The 8,303-nt window shown below is 43.4% G+C and overlaps 1 long non-coding RNA gene across 11 annotated transcripts; it reads left to right on the plus strand.

The window, feature by feature from the left end:
* Positions 1-3,178: 3,178 nt before the first annotated feature.
* Positions 3,179-8,097, plus strand: LOC125544559. Of its 11 annotated transcripts, none has more exons than XR_007299554.1 (6): positions 3,179-4,956; positions 5,076-5,161; positions 5,250-5,345; positions 6,290-6,758; positions 6,886-6,936; positions 7,005-8,097. It is a non-coding gene; the product is annotated as an uncharacterized LOC125544559 (long non-coding RNA). The 11 variants fall into 11 exon arrangements; XR_007299561.1 differs by having other exon boundaries at positions 3,179-3,803; positions 4,767-4,956; positions 5,076-5,345; XR_007299556.1 differs by having other exon boundaries at positions 3,179-5,345; positions 7,005-7,664; positions 7,738-8,097.
* The last annotated feature ends 206 nt before the right edge of the window (positions 8,098-8,303 follow it).

The raw sequence follows: 8,303 nt of genomic DNA on the forward strand, positions 1-8,303 counted from the left end.
AAAGAAACCACCACGGAACCAACATGATCAATTAAACCCTAAGCATGATCAACTAAACCCTATTATGACTGTGCCATGGCAGATTTAAAGCTGCAAACCGGGAAAATGCTATTTAGCATCCATTGTTTGCTTCGAACTAAGGACTAAATTCTAAGAGCTAAAAAGAAAGTACAATAACCAAGTTACGATCTATTTTCTGGTTGAGATCAAAAAGTTGTGGAGATATGAAGTACCACCTATCTTGCGGCGCCGTGTAGGCATCGGCGGTGCGATGGCTATCGGTTGCGTTGAAGCAGATCTGCAACGGTAGACGGGTGCATTGGGGGATAAGTCCCATTGCGGTGGAAGAGAAGGTCGTGTGAGCGGCCCCGACAAAGAGGACGATGGCGCCGATGAAGCGAAAGGACGCGATGCAAGGCTCTTGGTCCGTCGCCGTGGATGAGAAACGTCCATCTCTAGCAGTGGACGACGCGGTCTTGGTAGGTGCTCCAGCATGATGGAGGACGGTGGCGATGGATGATGTGGAGGACGGCGGTGATGGATGGGGTGGAGGACGGCGGTGATGGATGGGGTGGCGGACAGAGGAGGCTGGTGTGAGGATGGTGTTCTAGCGCGGATGGTGTATGAATGGGAAAATGGAGGGAGAGGCATGGGGAACCATGTTTTTGGGACGCGCCTGTCTGAAATATGGGAAACCTACGAACTTAGCTCCGTTTAAAATTTGGACGTCTCGTCGGTTGGGGATAGGATGGTAAGCTCGCATCTTGCAAATATTTGCCTAGAGCGATTTTGGGCAAGGAGAGGGTGTTTTGGCGCCCATGGTTGGCACCCACGGTGTATGAACGGGGCTGACAGGTAGGGCGGTTGTGTCACGTCTGAGTGAAGTTATAAACCTGCCCCTATTGAAAATATTTGCCTACATCGATTTCGGCCGAGTCGAGTTTGTTTTGCCGCCCATCGTGTATGAATGGGGAAATGGAGGGAGAAACAGAGGTCTTTCAGACGAGCTTATATCAAATGTGTTTTGCCGCCCATGTTTGGCGCCCACCATGTCGGAATGGGATCAGAGGCGGTCGTGTCACGTCTAATTGAAGTTACTAACCTACCCCTATTGAGAGCAGTGGAAATCGGGCCGATGGATTGTCCGTGTAAGGGGTAACCGTAATTTCCATCTCCCAAACAGTTGGCTTCGGGCAACCGACGTGGGAGTGGACATTTTGCCACTTCTTTCGAATTTTGGGACAATAAGCATCCGCGTTTACCCTGGCAACTAAATTTGCATCCATTTTGTATTCCTATACGAATCTTTATAAATCATTCTATGTGTTTTTATATATCTTCAAAAGCACGACAAAGATGTATTCCACTGTCATATATGAATATGATTTACAAATGCCGATACTCGAATTTAGAAGCTAGAATCCAGTTTAAGGTGAATTCTAATATTTGGAACACTTTATGTCCAACTCAAATGTCACACGCAGCATAATGTGTACTCCCATTTAGATATGTACACAAGCGATGTATCAAGATTCAAATATCGAGTCAATCAACCAATAATGTACAAAACTAACAGACATATAAAAACTTATAGAGTATATGGATCAATAATATGAACTAACATACATAAGTCAGGCCACTATACTTTTTTTGCTAGAAGAGCATCCTTTTTAGCGAAGCTAGTACAACATCTTGGCCCTTTCTGATGCGTGCCACTTATGGTCCATCTATACTACTATTATTGATGAATGCATATTCAGCCCTATTGGCATATTTGTAGGTCTGGCACAACAATCAAAATGAAATGTCTCCGAGTCTTATCAATTAAAACATACTTGTGATCAAATAAAATTACAAACCAAAAACAAAAAACAATTATTACATGATCTCTAAAACAAATGGTTTGATCGATTACATGAACAAACAACACAAAAGTTATTCAACAATGGAAAGAACACTTCACCTATGATTTACCAAGTGGGAATTTAATGTCCTTTTTCCTTCAGGACCTTAACAATGCAGTCAGTCCCAACTTGCTTCGTTTTGAAATCCACCAAATATTTAATGGTTGTCTTGAGTACTGCTTGTGATTGTGTTGTTTGCTTCCTCAACATGTCAACTTCATCTCTAAGTGCAGAAGCAGAATCTCTTTCTACCACTAGTTTAGCCTCTAGAGTATCAGCAGTTGGCAATTCATGATGCACGATTGGGCCGGTGCCACTGCTGTGGGATGATACAACGTCCATGGGGACCTCACTCTTTGATCTTGGGCTAACCTATTTTTCCATTAAAGTTCCGACTGGATTCCGAAAAGTCGAACTTAGCAAAACATCTCAACTAGGAGTTATAACAGCAAACCAGTTAAACAAACAAGAAAATAAACAGTTTCAGTTGGATGCTGAAAAGTAGTTATTAACATCATTGTAACCGGTTGTTGCAGCAGCAAAGTAGTTAAACAAACAAGTTTTGCAAAAGGTACCTGTTGTGGCATTGGAGTTTCTATTGGATCCTGAAAAGTTGAGTAGCCAGTAACATGATTAGAGCAACCGGTTGCAGCAGCAAAGCAGTTAAACAAACAAGTTTAGCAAAAGGAACTTGTTGTGGCATTGGAGTTTCACTTGGATCCTGAAAAGTTGAGTAGTTAGTAACTTGATTAGAGCGACAAGTTACAACAGCAAACCTGTTACACAAATATATTTTTGAAAATGTACCTGCTGTGCAATTGACTTCCAATTGGATCCTGAAAACTTGAAGTTGGTAAGATGATTACATCAACAAGTTACAGTAGCAAACTAGGTAAACAAGGAAGTTTCTGAAAACATACATGTTGTGCCAACAGAGTTTCATATGGATCCTGCAAACTTGAATGTTAGCAATCAATAAATAAAGTTTTGCAAGAGTCATAAGAAACTAACATCAAACTAGTAAAACTAACCAGTTTTGGCAACATATTAAAGTAACAAGTCGGTACCATTTACCAGCAACCCAGACATCTGTAAATTTCTTTGATGTAAGCAAAATGATTGCAACATATATCCCTCCCTAATAATAAAGCACGGATTGAGTCTTCGGGTTCACAATCGCGGCGTTTTTGCAAAACACTCCCTCAAGTTTCTGGTAATTAACCCGCGCTCCAGATTTAAGTTAGTTGTAATAAGTAAAAAAACGATTCGTTCTCACCCGAACGGACGGACGCAACGCCCGGTCTCTGCCTGCCCCAATCCCGACTCCAGGCCGTCGTCCCCAACACACCATGAGGACGAAGATGGCGGCGGCGCTGGTCCGGGCCTCCGGGGGGATCGGACCTCCTACGCCTGCCCGATCCTCCTACTTCTCCTCGCGCTGCTCCTCGCTGTCCCCACTCGCGGCCATCTCCAACGCCTCCTCCCACGCCTACGCCTTCGCGGGCCGTCAGCCGATGCCCGCCCCGGATCCCACCTTCTTCGATGATGTCGTCGACGCCATCGTCGACAAGTACGGCTGGGACCCCGACGCCGAGGTCCGGGTTTGGCCGCTTGACGCCGAGGGCGCGCTCGTCGACCCCGTGTAGTGCTACGAGTTCCCCGCCCACGTGGGGCCCCGTGGTCGCGCTGGCGCGGGCCTCCGACGGGGCCATCGACTGGAGCCTCCCCGACGCCCCCGTGGTGGAGGAGGTGGTCGGGCCCAACGGGGTCGACTTCGTGACCGGCGATGGTGACCTGGCGTTCGGCTCCGGCGTTAGGGTCCGTGACATGGTAGGGCCGTTCGAGCTGGTGGTCTGCGATGGCGCTGGCAGGGGCCGCGCAGAGCTCCAGTTGCCGTCGGTGAGTGTTGTTTGACTTTTATCTTTGTTGCTTCAGTTTTTTTGCTTCTGCTTGCTTGCTTGCTATGCTCTTGAAGTTGTGTGGCCTGTAACATGAAGCAGTTACTACAATTGGTGAATGGTCTAGCTGCTGCTTATCCCTTTTCTGTTTCTGACTTTGAATTGATTGCGTTTGTTGTAGTGTCTGCACCACCGCCCGTTGATTAGAATGCATGTTTCGGCAGTCCACGCATCGATCACTGGCAAATTAAAAAGGCATGAACGCACTAAACAGAAATTCTGTGTAGATGATTCTTGTATATGGCAGTGGCACACGCGCTGGTTGATGAAGCCGCTGGGCCGGAAGGCCCTCTCATTGCCATGCTAATGAGTATCACGACGAACATGGCCCCCACCTCAATGCCTCCCTGTCGGCGGTGAGGTCTGTCCGGATCTGTACAACCCGCAATATTAGTAAAGAAAAAGAATAGCTTGATTGTTCTATGACTCTGTCGTGGATAGGTAATTTGCATCAGAGGTCTATAGGATCTCCGCCATTAGTTTCCCATTAGAAAATTGAGTTACTAAATTAAGGAAGATGTCCAAAGAGAGGTAATCGATGGCATGATATGCATCAGAAGATCCTCATCACTGAAGTAGTACTCCACCAGTCCACCTACAGTTTTGGAACATATAAACACGGCATCAAAGTGCTACCTGGCACCAAATAAAGAGTTCAGGTCAGGGTGTTATACTGCAGCTAAGCAGTATAGTCTGAATTTCTAAGTTTGAGGAGGATTTCAGTGTTTCTAAAGAAAGGGACAAGGATCAGGGCTATAAGATTGTTGAAAGACTCAGAGACATGTACCATGAATCGGGTACAGTATGCTTTCTACCCGTCTTTTCCTTATATTGACTAAACCTTAGTAAATAACTATTTCCAGTTTTCTCATGTAACCTGAACTGCTGCTGGTTTAAATTTCAGTTCCGTAAGCTGCGGCACACATGGTCTGCCTCCGTGTCGTCCTACCTGCTTCAGGGCCCTCTACTTCTTCCCCCAAGATTGCCATTATGATTAACAAATCTGACGAGAGCAATTTAATTGGTGACACATCATATTTATTCTGCAACTGCATGTGAATTCTCATCTTGCGCCTACCTCTTTTGCTTACCAGGTTGCAAAATTTCATTAACTTATTTGTCGAAGTATCCTGCAAAATCATTTCTCTTATGGGAATTAGCCTATTGTATTGATCTAACAAGGTCCACTTCAACCTACATAACAATTATGCAGTGAAGATGGAGAGCTTTAGGCAAAAAAAGAAAGAAAAAAAACTAGCACGTGATCTATGTAGAATAATTTTGACAGCAACTCCAACTGTAAGATTGCTGAAGTTATTTCTATGAAAGTTTGTAAGTTTTCTTGATATCTATGTACACCGACATATATCGCAATTAATGTTGGCAGATGCAATGGAGTACACTTGATGCGATCAATTCTGGTGTGTGTGTGTGATGCAATGACGTATGAATAACGACAGAAAAATATGCCTGAGGAGTATGGGTATGTAGTAACATTTCTCTGTTATTTTCAGAACAACTTGGAATATCTTATTGGTAGTTTATATACAAAGTCATTTTGATAATTATCATGCTGCAAACCTACATAGTTTTCTATATTAATCATGTCATGCTAATATAAAAGTTATAGCTTCAATAAATTGATAAAATACAGATTTGGGCTTTACATATTTATTGAATATATATTTACATATGAATACGTCGTTACGGTCGGACTCCAGCGAGCAGCAGTGGTTGTTATACCCCACCAGGTAACTTGCTACTGTTGGTGAAACTCTCTTGTGCAGAAACGCCGATCTTGAAATCTTGATCCTACTTATAGGCCGTATTGCAAGCAATGTACTCATGTTTTACTCAACATGTAGGTAACATGAAATTTTGATCTTCTCCCATCACTGAAAGTTGTGTTTTAAACTTGCAAAAGCATTGCTAAGCCTATTCAATCATTTCTATTTTACCCTAGATTTCACTCCATACCATAATTGAGATACAAATGGGCGTTACTGATGTCGAGGAGAAGAGTTAGAAGCTCTTGGATTGAGAATCTGAGATTTATATAGGTTCAGTAGAACAAAAAGTTTCGGATTCACTACTCCAGATACAACGGGAGACCTCTGATGTCATAGTTGGCACGGACATTTAGCAATAAATTTGTGCCTTCCTGAACATTATTACTATTGAACTATGAATAATGATTTTTGCAACTGTAGGAGAATTTCTTTGCCGCATCACAAGAAAAACAATTTGAAACAGAAAAGTGTACTGAACCTTCTAATTATTGTATGAACTTGCTTCACTTAATTTAAGAAGTACACATACTGCTAGCATTTGCATCACACTGGGCAGCCTATTATCGAGAGATCTGACTTCATCAGGATTGCGGGTTCGTGACTTAATCCTGATTGGGTATGCTGGCTGCCCGTACAGGATTGACGTGCCCTATATGCGGCGACCCGCGGCTACTCCTCCCAGCCCCGGATATGCTCTTCCGCCACCTGCGACCCGCAGCTCCAATGATCCACGACAAGGGATGACGACCAACTCGGCTGCCCCTCCCTCGTGCAGCTCCCTCTGAGGCTGCAGCAGCCTTCGCACGAGGCCACTACGGTGCCACCTATGCTGTCCTAAAGTTCCCTCAGATTCGACAGTTTCAGTTTCATCAGTTTCGTCAGATTTAGTTTCATCAGATTCAGAAAATTCAGTTCATCAGTTTCATCAAAGTTTCAGTTGTCAGTTAATTTGTCGGGCACGTTGGCACTCATGCACGTCGTCCGCTTCCTCACATCACTCGCTCACAAAGCCCACCTGCCGATCCAAACAACGGCTTGGTCAGGGATCGGACTGGACTAGACGGTGTCCACCATGACCTGAAGGCGATGCCCGAGTCCAAGTGCATGTAAGTTACACCAGCCTTTGATTTATATATCCACCGTCCACTGATCAGTGACCTGAAAAGGTTGGGCGCTCTGAGCTAGCACATAAGCTGATTGATGAGATGGATTGAAATGCTTTTGATTTGTTAGGCCGTCAATATTCCAAACTGAAGTCCAAGGAAGAACGATCAGGAACAACAGGTAAGAAGCTCATGAGTTAGTTGTCTTACAGGCATGCACGTGCACAAGGTGCTGATACATAGCTGCAGATTTCCAATGGATGCTGGTATTGTCGGCTGACATCTCCGGGGCTGTACATCATGATGGTTACCAAGACACGACAATGATCTCAATGCTACAAACCTGAATGGAATACCATAACTGCAGACCTGATCACAATGCTACAGACTTGAATGAAATACCATGATTGCAGGCCTTTGCTGATTTGCGTTTTCCATTGATCTTCAATGCACTAAAGAATAGTGAAATCTTGGCATCTGATTCATTTTGCAGGCTATGCTTTTAACTCAATGAAAATGTGCATTGTTAGTTGACCTTATTGTCTGTTTGTAGCTAATTGGGAGACAAACATGGGCAATGAGCAGCTTTTTTGATGACAGTGCAATCAAGGACTCACATATTCACTGATGAATCTACCTCTATTTGGTACTGTGTATATACCTGAAAATAGTAGCATCGGCTTTGCATATTTATTTTCTGAATCAGCAACACTGTATTAGGGTCTTCATCGGCAATGTACATAGTGATGCTTAACTGCCGGTTTGAATTATTGGATGCATCTGTTGTGAGACATTCATGTGTTGTCATAGTGACTTGCCTGCGCTCATTGTTGATCGCTAAGAAGTGAGTTGGTCCAGAGATTGCAGCTGAGATGGAGCTCAGCAGGACAACTAGACATGCACAGCTTGGTATTAGTCTTATCTAAAATTTTACATATAAGTTTTTTCCTAGATTCAAGTACATTATATCATTATTTTGCAGGTGTGATCCACAGAGGAGATCACATTTCCAGTCCAGTCATAAATTATTATAATTATTTTACTCATGTTCATACTAAATTTGAAACGGGTCAATCCACAAGCTTCTGATCCTCGGTTCATTTGTGAACTATATCCATGTGTTCTATCAAGGATCATTTTGGCGCATATGGAAAAGACAAGCAATTTTGTTACCAGAATTATCATATTTGTAAGATCAATCACCCATGGGTTCTGCACTTCACTAGAAATAATTTGTACCCTTGACCTGATAAGTTGTTGTTGTTGTTGTATTATGAATTATTCATAGTGTGAGACCAAATTTATTGTTTTAGTTTCATACAATTTTTTGTTCTTTGATAAATGGAGATTGTCATTGTCTTCCGTTTGCATGCCAGAATTTAGCGGTTCATTGTAACAGTTATTTGGCTTGATATTTATCTGTTTAGATGCGTGGGTTCAAGGATATTAATATCCCGTTGCAACGCCTCCCTGGGTGGCAACGTTCTGATGTTGCCGTGCCATGCAGTCGGATGTTTTGAGTTCGGTGTTTAGGTGGACAGGGTAACT

This window comes from Triticum urartu, chromosome 3 (assembly GCF_003073215.2).
Source record: "Triticum urartu cultivar G1812 chromosome 3, Tu2.1, whole genome shotgun sequence".
Lineage (NCBI taxonomy): Eukaryota > Viridiplantae > Streptophyta > Magnoliopsida > Poales > Poaceae > Triticum > Triticum urartu.